This window comes from Otolemur garnettii, unplaced genomic scaffold (genome assembly GCF_000181295.1).
Source record: "Otolemur garnettii isolate 467f Iridium unplaced genomic scaffold, OtoGar3 scaffold00004, whole genome shotgun sequence".
NCBI lineage: Eukaryota > Metazoa > Chordata > Mammalia > Primates > Galagidae > Otolemur > Otolemur garnettii.
In genome coordinates this window covers 14,291,120-14,302,046 of record NW_003852399.1, presented here as the reverse complement: position 1 = coordinate 14,302,046, position 10,927 = coordinate 14,291,120, and positions in this window count along the sequence as shown.

Sequence of the window (10,927 nt, the reverse complement as noted above, 5' to 3'; positions counted from 1 at the left end):
TTTTTTTTTTTTTTTGAGACAGAGTCTCACTATGTTGCCCTCTGTAGAGTGCCCTGGGTTCACAGCAACTTCAAACTCTTGGGCTTAAGCGATTCTCTTGCCTGAGCCTCCCAAGTAGTTGGGACTACAGGCACCCACCGCAACACCCTATTCTTTTTGTTGTTGTTGCGATTGTCATTGTTGTTTAGCAGCCAGATCCAGGTTGGAACCTGTCAACCTCATTGCATGTGGCTGGCGCTGTAACCAGGGTGCTACAGGCGCCAAGCCAAAATAACTCATTTCTTTAATCAAAATTTATTTATTATTTGCCTATAGTCATAGTTCTGGCTAGATTTTTAGAGTATAGCACCAATCACAGCAACCAAAATGCCTTGCTCTTGGGGATTTACATTCTAGTTGGCAAAAATAATCATTTAATTATTCAAAGCAATCATTTGATCAACTGGATGATTAAAAAAAGAGAGAGAGAGAAAGATGGGAGAGAAAAAGAAGGAGGAAGGCACAGAGGAAGGGCAACAGTAAACAGAGGGAGGAATGGGATAAAAGGACGGAAGACAAAAGGGAGGGAGGGAGGCAGGAGAAAAGCCAGAGAAGATAAGGTAAGAAATATTATATTACAGAGAGTAATGTAGGGGATGGTGAGCCCACATTAAATAAGGTAGCCAGGAAAGTCTTTAATGAGAAGATAGTTGAATCAAGAACTGAATGAAGACAAAGGTTAGCTATATGAGAATATCGATAGATATGTGAATATCTGACAGGAAAGAATTCCAGGCAGAGGAAATGGCCAGTGCAAAGTTTCCAAAGTGGGACTATAGCTAAGGTATCAGAGCAAGAGCAGAGAGAAAGCTTAGTAGGGAAGAACAGGGTAGAGGAGCAGAGCAGGTAAGGAGGGCTTAGTTCCTGGAGGGGACTGTCACCCAATTTAAGATTTTTGGCATTCCCTCTGAGCAAAATGAGTAGGTGTTTAAGAGATTTGAACATACTAGCTACATGGGAACAATTACCTCATCTGGTGTGTTGAGAAGAGATTGTAAGGAAACCAGGAGAAGCTGGAAGGCCAGTTTGGAGTCTGTTACAATAATGCAGACTGGAGACTGTGGCTTAGAACCAGATGGTAGCCAGGGGATGGTCAGAGTGGTGGGATTCTGAAGACATTTTCATTCTGAAGCTCACAGGAGTTGCTGAAAGGTTTGATGTGAGGTATGAAACAAGTGGAAGAATCAAGAATGAATTGTGAGCGTGAGGTAACTTCTAAAGAGAAGATAAAAATAGAAAGTATTCAAGTGGGAAGAAACTATACTTAACAGTAAAATGTCTTTGAGCTCATATTCCAAAACAGAAGGAGTCAGGCCATTTTAAGACAGTAGAATGTTTTGAAGCAGCAGTGGTGAAGAGCTTGATGTGGAAATGTAATATAAATTTCTCCACTACTTTCTGAACCCTCTCAAACCCCTCAACTGAACAGGAAGTATGAGGACACACTAAGTCCCCTGTCTGGAACCTCCAAAGTTCTGGGTTAAACTACATCAATCCACCTAAAGTTTCTCTGTCCACTCCTTCATGATGTGAAACTCTTAAAAAACGATTTCTCTTCATTCACATAAACTAAACTCAATCCCTAGACTCTCACAATTAATTTTTTTTAATCAAATGTAAAGGAATTTAATGTGAAGAAATAAACTGGATCCTCAGAGTCTAGACTTATTTCCAAATCTATGAATCTCCTTATTAAAAATTGTTGACCTCAGAATTAAAACAAATCTTCAGTAATACTTTAAGACTTGTATATTTTCATAAATAAAAAATAATTTATAAAATCAGAAATTAATACATGGATTTTATAAAATTATAAAATTTAATCCTGAAGTATCTTTGAAGCTAACTTTCAAAGATTATGTGATTTATTTCTGTGTTCATTTAATCACAATAAAACTTGAGTATCTATTATATTTTATTTGCTGTGTGAGCCACTTGAATGAATGCTGACTATGAGAGGCGCAAGCTCTTCCTCTAGACAGTATTAGAACTAGTCAGAAGAACAGTAAATTAGTATCAGAACAAAACGTAAAACTACAGCATTTGGGAGATCTGGGTAGCTTGAAAAGTGATTGAAAGGTCAAGGAAGGATTTTGAGAGAAAGAAACAGCTAAAACTTTGAAGAATATTTAAGAACTACCATGCTGAAGTTGCGAAGCAAACAAAACCCACCATGTGTTAAGGTCAATAAAACAAGTTCTTAGGAACTTGAAAGAAGTTCCACATATGCACATTTCAAGAAAGACAACTGTCTATAGTTATAGCAAGTCTAGCTGCAGAAATAGGCAGACCCGAGTTCACAAAGGTGATTTTAACCTAAACTAAGGACTGGGGGCTCTTGTGGAGGCACAGTGAACCATTTCAAATATTTAAACACATTAACTGCTTTTCTGTTTAAAAAAAGGTTTCATTCTCCTGTGTTAGGTTGATTTTAAGTCGTGAGCTTTTTAACATATAATGTGGACTGTGGTTTTAGGCTTCCTTTTAATTTTATTGCCTTTGCTCCCCTTCACATTGCTTTTTATAAATCAGAGCAGATATAATTCAATTTCATTTCTTCTCTTTCCTAAACACATTCCTAACCCTCTGTCCCTCTCCAGGAGAAATAGTTTTATTGATGTACATATATAATCTATAACCAATATCTTTTCTTTTTTTATTGTTGGGGATTCACTGAGTGTACACAGAGGCAAGTTACATTGATTGCTCTTTTAACCAATATCTTTATAGATTTATTTCATATGACTCACTAGCAACACTTAGTAATATTTTGTAATTGTAAAATATCTGGATGTATGTTATGTCTTCGTTTGTATATACACTGTGCCTGTATATATGTATATATATATATATACTGACATTGCTTTGTTTTATCCTTTCTTCTGAATTCATTGTTGTATTTTTTATACTGAGTACTGATATATTTTGTGTATTTTCTGTCAAGTTTTGTTTTTTCTACATACTTGATTCAGTTGCAGGTTTTTTGTGAGTAATGTAATCTTTTGGTTGTGTGTAACTGGTAATCCCATCATTTTGCTCTAACTCTAGAAGCACTTACCAATTATCACTTCATACTCCTTGTTTAGATTCATAGTCACTCTCCTGAGCACTGAGATACTATCCCTTTGTCATCTGTGTGGTTGCAACGAGAAGTTAGCTGTAAATCTATTTGTTACTCAATAATCACTTTTTCTGCACTTTTTCTTCTGTGATATTACTTGTAAAGTTGTCCACCTATAGATTTTTAAAATTTATCTTATCCTTCAAAATTTGAACCCATATATTTCTTCAATTCTGAAAAACATTCAAACTTCATCATTTGGAATATTATCTTCCTCTAGTCATTCTCTTATATGTTTCTATAACCTATACATTTTATTTTGTATTTTCTATCCCTTTATTTTTTTAATTTATTTCTGGACAGCTTCTTCAGGTGTATTTTATAATCAACAAAATGTCTTTCTAGTCTACTCCTTAACCTACCCATCGACTGCAGTTATTGCAGTAATTCTGCTTTTTATTCTATGACTTTTATCTCTGTGTTACATAACTGACCATCTGTTGTGCATTCAGTTCTTTCCTTTCTCATTCTTTCTATCCCCTCATCAATTTTTAACATCTTATATATAACACATCTAAATAAGATGTTAGATTGTTATTTACAGATCTGGCATATAACTTATTTTTTAATATTATGAATTTCTCAATGTTGTTCCATTTTCTCACACTATCTAATCATTTTTTTCTTATCATAAGCGTGTCCAGAATGCATAAGTATGTGCTGTCTAGAGTTATAGGCTGCAGATTATGAAGTTCCATGTGTATGTGCCATAAATACTTCTCAACAGAGCTATTTTGTGTTTACCTTTTCCGAGAGTTTAATGGGTTTCAAGGGTCCTATATCTATTGTCATATTAATGTCTTCGATATGTATTGTATTCCCATGCCAATGAATGATCTGAATTTGCCATTACAAAATATTTATGAGAGACTGTTTTTCTATCATAGATATCCATAACTTCAGGCTTCATTGTAGTGTCCTAGGTCAGATATTTTAATTTCTATTTAATAAATAGAAAATAATTTGGGAATATTATCTATTAATGAAACCCAGTTGCAGGTCTTCACCTCACACAGTCTTGGAGACTCAATTTCTTCTTCCCAAAATTTAAAATCCCTAAATGCTTATGCTGTTATTAACTATCCTAATCCCGTTATCCACTCAGCTTTAGCGATCTTTCAACATTATTTCTGAGTTAATTTTTCATTTTGGATAGTTGAGAATTTGTTATTATTGCTTTTGAACTTAGCTATGCACTCTCAATTATTTTACTAGATTGCGTTCGAATACAGAATTTCTAAGTTTTTAATTTCCGATGTCAGGTAGAGAGGCTAGACTGTGTCAATCAGCACCATCTTCAGCATCAGTAAGGTCAAATTGGGAGAAAAGCTGTGTTCGGAATGTTGCTGACATGTGATACGTATGAATATAACCAAAAGGTTAGGAATGAAATTATCAAGAGATTGTACTTTCAGAGAAAAGAAGAGAGATTGGTTGAGTCGGTTAATATTTTTGTAAATAAGTGAGTGAGGTGTCATTAACTAAAATGACATAAGCGTGAAAAAACTTAGGTTGCAGAGATTACCCTACAAGTTTTATTTGGATCCATTTAGTTTGGAATTCCTTGTGATAGCTATGGATAAAGAAAGAACTGACATATGCCCTGATACCTAAGATGAAATTGGACTGAATATTTTCAAAACTAGGAATAACCTGTACCTTTTTAAAAATAATTAAGACAAATAGGCTAGGTTTAAATGGTCCAGCATCTACCTATGTATTGATCTATCTACTTAGCTATACAGAGATATAGGTTCAATCGTAGAATCAGAATATCATTAGTCTTTGTTTTCTGTGTGAAAATTAGAAACATCACAGTGTATAATTTATAGATAAATGCAAAGTATTCAAAAGAGTAAAGATGAACTTGAAGGTACTATAGATAGCTAGACTTACTAAAGCTATAAGTATTAAAACAGTGTATATTGACACAGTATCCAGTGTAGAAAAATAGGATTCTTACACATATTCAGATTTATTATTTATAACTGTGGCAATGTGATGTAGGAAGGAGATGAACTTTCTAATAAATGGTGCTGGCTCAACTGGATATCAACATGGAAGAAGGAAAAAAGTCCCTACTTCATATCATTCACAGAAAATCAATTCCAGATGTGTTTTAGATCTAAATATAAAATGTAAAACAATAGAACTTTTATTAAATATCTAAGAGAATATCATCACATCCTTGGAGTGCACAGTATTTCTTAAGTATTTACTCAAAATATACTAATAATAGTGAGAAAATAATCAACTAGATCATGTTAAAGTTAAAATCCTCTGATCTTCAAAAACCACCATAAAAAGAGTAACAGCCACAACATAAGAAAATATATTTTCCAAAAATATATTATAGAAGTTTTCATAACCTGGACATAAAGATAGGTCCTTATAATCAATTTTGAAGGAAGGTAGAAAATCCAATTTTAAAAAAGTAAAAAAGAATTAGAGGGACTTTACAAATAAGAATGTCAAAATTGTCAATTAGCTTGTGGAGGTGCGCTCCACTTCTTCCGTCATCAGAAGAAAGAAATTCAACCAGCAATGCTGTATCACTCCTTAACCTCCAGAAAGTGGAAAGGAAACAGATGCAGCTGAGCAGCAAATCTGGTTTTGAAGGAAGATCTGAGCAGCATCTTTTTTTTTACTGAAACTCATGCCTGTCTCAGCTCAAAGCCACTTCGGCCCTAGATCTTCAGGGAGCTGCTTCTCCAGGACCCTTCTGCCTCTACGACACTTAGAATAAGGAAGCCAGTAAAACAAACTGTCTCTTCTGCCGCGGTTGATTTTCAGAAAGTAACTGATACTCGTCCTTAGCATCCTTCATTGTAAATTCTGCATTTATTTAATCCTAAATTATCATCTAAGTCATCATCAGTGGTTTATCTGGCAGGATAATCCCTAAGGAACCTGATGCCACACCTTGGGCACCACCATATCCTTTTTGTTGTATCTCTTCATGTAAACTCATAATTCAGCAAGGAAGTAGCAAGAATCACCCAAGTGGATCACCTGGGGTCCAGATTTAAGCTTCCCAACATACATTCTATGATGATCAGCATCCATTATTCTAGCACAATACTGATGACTCTCTTTTACACCCCACAATTGTGATGCGGGGATGCTTAAAATACCTACTGGGAGTTATGATAAGAGGATAAGAGAATAAATTCTTGCATTTATTCCTTGATTCCTGGACCAAAGTATTCTTTCTGGTTATGGAAACAGTCAGTGAAAATAGCTTCTGGAGTCTGATATCCAATCATTCCTGAGTACTTCCTCTCAACTGGTGGTTCAACTCTGCGTTCAGTGGGCCCTTTTAACACTGTATTAGGTCAGCAACCTCTGGGCAGTGTGATATCTGGTATAAGTAATGGGACCAACTTCTGTTCCTCTTTTGCTGTAAAGAGGGTTTTTTGAATAAGGCATATTATGCAGAATCACACACATATGGATCAACCACCTCAGATGCCCTTGTTTAGTAGAACCATCGGGCGCACAGGCAAAAAAGGCAAATACATTCCACAAGTCACTATATTTTCCTGTAATATTTAACTATTTACTGCTTCAGGATGGAGAGAGAAAAATAGTGAATCTATAGGCAAACAAGGAACTGTAGCACATTTGTAACTCTATGCTGGCCTCTGCTTCTTCCAAATTGACTATTTGGTGGCAGTGGTAATTAGATCAGCCTTGGAAACAGGAATCCAGGCACGCTCTCCATTTGTGCCTTCATGGCCATTTCCCTCACATGCCCATTTTCCTGGCCCTAGAGTGGTCCATGTCCAGGCTGTCTGATGATCAATGGGCTGGTGGTTATTTTTCCTACTTAGTTGTTCAGTGTTTTGTTCGTGGTCTGTGTATTCCGGCAGACATTTATATGCTACATGAGGTCTTCACACTTTGTTACCACTCTCCTATGCCCATACGTATGCTTGACCCGCTATTTCGTATTCCTAATGTCTCTGTTTTTCTCTCTATCTCTTTCAGGTTCTTGATCTAACCACAAGGTCACTAGTCACTCCCCAAGATTCTATATGTAATGTAATCTTGGGACACTTCTTATTTACACACAGATTGGATGGCACTGCTGAGTGGAAGGATTATTCTTCACTAATCCCTTTCCTGATCGTCCCTGAGTGAGGGTATCCTGCAGTTACCATCCATTTTCAAGCTAACCATCTGTCATCCAAACTCACTCATTGTTTTTCCTTATCTTTCAGTTAGTTTCAAAAACCTTCCCACTTGGTACAATGTATACGAATGGAGGAGCACTTGGTGCAGGCTAGATGTGTGACCCAAGAGTCTGTTTTCTCTGTGCATGAAATCTGCTTATGACCTATGATCTTGCTTGGACGTGATCCTGGAAAAACCATGCCATTCTACAATTACTTATTTCTGGCCTCCTTATGAACTGGTGAGTCTGACAGAACCCTACATGATGACCAGTACCAGACACATGGTTCTCAGTATCTCAGACATGGGGTCCAATAGCATATTTCTCAAAAGTATATAATTCTTTGCTGAAGATACCTTCCTCTAGAACTCCAGAATTATGCACTAAAACTGTGTTATAATCACGCCTTGGGACTTGCCACAAGCATCACAGAATCTCTTCCCATCATCGATATCTCCAGCATCAAAAGCACGCTGATGGTAACTACAGTGCAGACCTTCCCAAATCCCTTCCTATATGTAGTTTGTCACCCAGTATATAGCTAGAGCATCACCTTAGGTAGCCTGGCCCCAGAAGCTGAAAAAATTATAAATTTTCCGTTTTCCACTTCCCTTTTCAGTTCAGGAAGTGAAAAATATAAGAATTTCTTTCCTACTTGAAACAAATTCCCTGCCCCCCCCCCCTTAGCAATAGGAATCCTATAACTTCCATGAATTCTGCAGGCTCTGAATATTTGCAGCAGTTTATCATGGCATCCTTTGTTCTGGTGACATGCTGCGCATTTAGTCTGATCAACATAATATCATTGATGTCCTGTATCAGTGTGATGCTGGATGATATATCCAGATGGCCACCAGCTCTGTACTGTGACAGTGACAGGAAAGCTAACACAGCAGTGAGACAAGTTTGTGTATGCATATTTTTATGCCATGTGATTATGAAGTATTTCTGATACTCTTTTCTGATAGAGACAGGAAAGAGTATATTTACTAAACCAGTAACTGGGATCATATTAATCCGCTCTAGCAAAGATTCTGCATCTGGTATAGTAGTTGAGATAGAACCTAATACTCAGTGAAACCTGCAGAAATATAGTTGTCTTCTTTGTTATATCCACTTTCTGCAGGATTTGGAATATTGAATTAAGTAAAATTAGATAGAAACTATCACTACCGCATCTATTAGATCTTTAGAGATGGCACTAACTTACACCATGCTCATCCTGGGATAAAATAGGCTTGTTTGTTTTCAATCATTTACTATTTTTTTCTGGGATGGAAATTAATTTTAGAGGCTTCTACTTGGGTTTTTCCATCATCAACTTTTTACCCCAAAGACAAATAAGACAATGTGGGGGTTGCTTCAAATTCCAAATACCATATGTCAATCTCACTTACAAATTAGGAGACTGAGGGAAGCATCCATCTCTAGGACTTCCTCCCAGCTGCACAGACCTTGGTCAGGACTAGGATATATTCCATATATATCCACTATGCATATATATTCCATATGTATTCCATATATATCCACTCAGTCTAGGGATAGGAAGCAAGATTACAGTATAACAAAAGATAGCCTCTAACTTTGACACTCCAGCTTTCACTGCCTAGTACTCACACTCAGCTGTTCATTATCTGACCATTTTTTCAGTAGTAGCCCTATTGGCACTGTAGATTAATATTTGTTATGGGGGCTATCTTATGAGTTGTAGAATCTCATATACCTCAGTAGCATCCTTCCTCCTCTCATGACAATCAAGGTTGTCTCCAGGCATTGCCAAATGTTTCCTGGGTTTGGGGTGTGGAAAAGTGTAGACTTGCCCCTAGTTGGGAAATACCGTCCTAGAGTAGCAATGGTAAGTAGCAATCAGATCCATTTCTACTATTATTCCTTTCTTCATATTTATGCAATACTGTACAAATCTTACCACTTAATGCATACTTTTCCACTAGTGACATTCTCCAAATTCTTTACTGGTGATTATTACAATAATTGTATCATGATCTGAGTCTGGGGTTGTCTGTGCTCCACCTATCACCAGTAATGTAAATATTTGTGTCCAGTCAGGTAGGAGTGGTGTAGCCTTAAAAATCAAAAATGCTTTTGGTTTCGACTGTCACTGGGGGAGATGTCCAGAAGCAGGGAGTAAGACAAGATGTTTAATAAGGATTGATGTCTGTTAAAGGAAAGGAAAAAAACAAAACAAAACATGATTGATCAGAAAAACAGAACTTTGATGGAAGCCTGACATAACCTCAGCCAGCCCTAAGGGTAAAGAGGGTCTATCTGGAGTGATGACTGCACATCAGAGTATCCTTTACTGGGACAAAATATCCAGGCCGATCTCCCCCTAACCCTCTCTGTCAGCAGATGCAAGCTACCCTGGGGAAAGGTGCATCCTCTGTAAAACTGACTTGCTGTTCAAAGCAAGAAAAATTAAAAGGAAAAAAGAGGGACATGACATAGTGAAAAAGAGGTCAATTCATCAAGAAGATTTAATAATTCTTAATGTATATGTTTAACAATGGATTGCCAAAACACACGAGGCCAAACCTAATCCAATTTTAAGGAAAAAGAAATGAATTTACAATTATAGTTGAAAACCTCAATTTCCCTCAATAAGAAATGGATAGATGCAACAGGCAGAAAATCAGTAAAGGCATAAACTCAGCAACACTGACAGCCAACTGAATATTGGTCAGCTACTTACTTCATCCAATGATAACAGAATGCCCATTCTTCTCAAGATCACATGACATGTACATTAAGATAGAGCACATTCAGAGCTATAAAACATATTTTAACAAATTTAAAAGAATAGAAAATATATAATATCTGCTTTTGGTCCACAATGGAATTAAACTAGAAGTCTTTTAAAAAGAAGATAATTGAAAAATACATAGCAGTTAAACAACATATGGATCAAAGAAGAAATCTCAAGAGAAATTTTAAAATACTTTGAACAAAACAAAAAGGAAAACACAGATTATCAAAATTTGTACATAAGACTTTAAAGACATTTTTAAGCATTAAAATATGGCTAGGAAAAAATTATTGAAATAGAATGGTAATTATAAGATATTGATTGGTGGGATCACGTCTATGGTTTATCTCTTAAGGGTACATGTGAATCTTTCTAAATGAAGAATATAAATGTCTTAACACAATAGCTAAGAAAATGACATGAAGGCTATGTTAACCAGTTTGATGAGAATATTTCAAATTGCATATAAAAATAGCACACTGTACCCCATGACAGTATCAATGTACACAGCTATGATCTAATTTAAAAAAAGATATATTGAATATACTTCATTGAATATTGACTATATTTCATTTAGCAAAACAGCATTGTTCTGAAATTCATGATGAGAATCATGATGTATCATTTAAGGGTCAGTCATAAGTCCTAAAGATCACTAAGAGTCACTTAAATAGAAAATTTATTTCTATCTCATGCAAGAGCTTAGAAGTAGGAAGTTTGAGGGTATAAAATATTTTGCACATCCTTTACATATATGTTGTTATAAAAGACGTTCAAGGAGGCATCTTAGCTTTGCTTCCCACAGTCCTTTGGGATGCAGCTCATT